Here is a 4010-nt window from a genome sequence, read left to right on the forward strand (position 1 = left end):
AACTACTACAGCCCGCGCACCTAGAGCCCGTGCTCTGCAACAAGAGAAGCCACCGCAACGAGAAGCCCCCGCATCACAACCAAGAGTAGCCTCCGCTCGCCGCAACTAGAGAGAAAGCCCGTGGGCAGCAACGAAGACCCAACACAGCCATAAAATAATAAATAAATAAATAAAATAACAAGGAAAGACAAGCCAGTTTCACACCACGGATCAGGAGTTAAAGTGGGGTTGAATTTACCCACAGCAGCAGGTAATTTCAGAAGCTGGGGTCCCACTTTGGAGGGACGTGGTTCTGGGCTGGAGCTCTACACCCAGCAACGCGCCTCCACTTCGGGGGAGGGACAAGGCATCGAAAGCCACATGTCTGCCAGGCGCCCTTTCTCAGCAAGGACGTGCTCCACCAGGGCAGGAGTGAACCGAGAAAAAGGAGGGTGTGGGGGCCAGGAAAATCCAACCAGGACAAACAAAGGGAATCTTCGGGGTGAAGGCCAGGGGAGATCTCAGGGGTGGAGGGAGCAGCCCTGATGTAGACCCAGGAGGACGGGCCACCACGGGCAAAGAGTGGAGGCGCCTGGACGGACCACTTCAGAAATACCCGTGTGTTTGAACTTAAGCCACTGGCGAGAGTCTGAGGATGAATTAGTCATGAGTGCAGAGAAAACTCAGCAAGCGTGAAAAAGGAAGGCGATGATTAACGTCATGTGTTCAACACATGTTTCAACATGTGTTGTAAACAACACATGTTCTGATTGGAACAGTAACCACGGCCTGTCATAGGCCTGGCGGGGACACAAACTAACCGCTGAATTCAGAGCTAACTAAAATTATAACGTCATTCCTCTGGAAAAACAGCGGGACCCGAGTATGTGGGGGACAGGAAGAAGAAATAAACCCAGCTTCCCTGGGGTGAATTCAATAGACAATACCTAAATCTGAAACCCCAAGAAGTTGTCATTCAATCATGCGGCTGCATAGATGCTGGTAAAGAGTGCAGGAATTATCTGGGAGACAGAAACGGTGGCCCCCGTGGCCGGCGTGGGTGGGTGGCGGGGACTGCATTTGTCCGAATCTTGCAGAAATGCTTGACTCTTAAACCGCATGCAAGTATAACTTTGACAAAAATGAAATTGAAACTCATCTGGTGCCCTGCCCCCGCTCTGCGGCCTGGGAACTGTTTCCATAACGCCGGAAGGACCTGTAATCAAACGTGGCTGTGGACCTGTCTGCTTTCACCTTGTTCTCTGGGTTGCGTCTCTCATCGCCTTGCCCGATTCTTCTGCACCCCCGACCTCGCCGCGTTCCCCGCCTCTTCTCTGACAGTTGATGTTCCGCTGGGACAGAGCCCGTTTCTCTGGGTTTTCCCATCATGCGGCCACGTGGGGTTCAGCACCTCCACCCCGAGCCCACCTTCCCCGTCAGGTGTTGTTGCCTCCACCGCATCCTGCCCATCTTGCCCGGAGCCCCCTGGGGCGAGCGCTGCGGTGGAGCGGTCCCGGGTCTCAGGCGGGTCTTAGGCCCACGTCTTATTTCCTTTGTGCCCTCTTGTCACCGCGACACCCAGGGTAGGACTGAATTTCAGCTTTGATGAAGGAAGCTGGTCCTGCTCTAGCCAGTTCCGAATTCCACACCTCTGGGGTAGTTCACAGACACACGCATCTTGTAGAGGGGAGTAAATCTGGTTCCCTTGCAAGAGCCTTCTGGCCACTGTCATGTAAATTCAGGTGCCTCAGACCTGCCCCCTTCCTACTGGGCCCGGGATTCCGGCTGTTCTCAGAGGTGGCTGGCCAAAGGCAGGCCCCGTGAACAGGTTCGGGCCTCAACAGTCACCTTTGCCCACGGGAAGCTCGAAAACACCCACAAACGTCACCGAGGTCCCCAACTTCTCCTGCGGGAGCCCAGGGATCTCCTCAAGTGGGCGGACCGTCCCCCGTGGCCCGCTGGGGAGCTCCAGCCTGCCCAGCTATTTCCACCTCCCCCAAATGTGTGCCGAGGGCACGATCTCCACCCCATTGCCCAGCAAACAGCAGAGACAGACGGCTCTCTGGAAAACCCGTCCAGCCGAAAAACGCTCTCCCAGAGACCTCCACTTTCCCCACAGGCGCCCCCGGCCCAGAGCATGGCCCCTGCGCTCACCGCTGGGACGTCCCCAGTGACCCCCACCGGGACGCCCCAGAGACCGAGGGCTGGACGCCGCTCAGAAGGGAAAGCTTTAGACTTGGGGGGAAGGGAAGTTTCGAGCCAGCTGTGCTCAGAAGCCATGGGGGAACCGCAGACCCCGCGGGACAAGCTCTCCCCAGCGCCCGCCTGGGAGCCGCAGTCCTACCTGGTCCCCACGAGGGCGGCGGGCGGTGTCGCCGAGGCGCGGCTCCCCGGCTGCCTTATCGCGGCCAGGCGGGGGGATGCGGTGGAAGCCTTTGCCTGGTACAACCGGCCTCTGCAACGCAGCCCAGGAATTCTGCCTTGAATAATTTTTAACTTCTGCCTGGGAGAAAACCAAGGCTGTGTGCAGTGCCTGTCTACACAGAATGCCAGGGGGCTTTCGTTCAGGAGCAAAGCCCTCAACAATAACAGGGAAACCCGCCTTGGCTAAAAAAAAAGAGAAAGAAGGAGAGAAGAAGTGGTTACAGGGCTTGGGGAGCCTGCTGGCGATCAGGCGAGCAGCCGGCCCGTCCCGCCTGGCTCTCTGGACGTGAAGCCGCCTTGGCGACTGCTCTCCCGCCCGCAGCGCCCACCTCCCTGGCCTCTAACCCCACACCGGTTCTGCGATTTCTTCCAACAGCCTCACATTTCAAACCGCTGGAGCTGAGCCGTGCCACCCCTGCACCCTGCACGCCCGCTTCCAGCCTGGGGTTAGCTCTGTGCGCGTCCAAGATTGGACCCGTGACCCTGCAGCAGCACGTGGCAGGGGCCACTCGAGCTCCTGTGGGCCCTGTGGCCACGACGGGGGAGGGGCAGTCTGGCCGCCCCCCCTGCCCCCCAGGATGGCCTTCACACAGTGAGCAGGGCAACCAGGGCTTTCCTTTAAAAAGCCCTCGATTTTCTCCAGCTCTGGGACAGGAGTGACTGATGCTCAAGGTGGCCCAGGCAAGGCCCACTGACCCCGTGAGGGAGGGTAGTGGACTCCCCAGGACACGGGACCACCACCACCACCAGAGGACGGGGGTCCAGGCGGCCCAGCTCTGTGCCGCCATGTGGGCCCTGGGCTCAGAGCCCCAGGACCCGCCCTAGGGAGCCCTGCGCGTTGGAGGCTGAGCTTGGTGGGGGGCTGGGGGTGAGGCCCTCGTGCAGCAACCAGAGGTAAGGCTGAGCAGGGAGGTCAGACACGAGGGGCCTGGGCAGGTGGGGCGGGAGAGGGGCTCCCGCCACCCCGCCCGACTGGGGTCCCCACATTCCTCCGGTAGCGTGTGACCCCTGCACACCCCAGGCTCTACTCAGGGACAGCGGGCGGTCAGGAGGGCGGATTGGGCAGCCACAGGCCCATGCTGGGCATAAACCCCAGGGACACACATGCCGGGGAGGCCCTTCAGGGCCTGCCTGCTGGCATGGTGGTCACCCAGGGGTCAGTGAGGAAAGAGGGGACCTGGGCAAGGCTGCACGGCCAGGACCCCTGACCGCTGGTGCAGCCGGTCGGGTGCGCATGGCTGGGGCTCCTCGGGCAAGAGGGCTTCGGTCCTTCTGACCTCGGACGAGGGGTGCCTGTCCCGCCCCCCCACCCCATCCTGCTCCCTACAGGCTGCACTGGTGGTTTTGGGTGCCGGCACTGCTGACCCCACGTTCCTCCCACCCCCCCATTCACTCAGCGTCGGATTTCAGGAGGCATCTGTGTAGCCCTGAGCTTCCAGACCCTGTGAGTTGCCTTCCTCAGGCTGTCCACCCACACGTGCCTGCCACCCCCATACAGCTCTCTGGGGATGCCCTCACCCAGATGGCCACGTCCCCAGCCGGGCTGCCCCATCCACACCTGCCCACCCTATCTACGCTCCCCTATGGGTCCCATGCCACACACACTC

This window comes from Physeter macrocephalus, chromosome 3 (assembly GCF_002837175.3).
Source record: "Physeter macrocephalus isolate SW-GA chromosome 3, ASM283717v5, whole genome shotgun sequence".
Classification (NCBI taxonomy): domain Eukaryota; kingdom Metazoa; phylum Chordata; class Mammalia; order Artiodactyla; family Physeteridae; genus Physeter; species Physeter macrocephalus.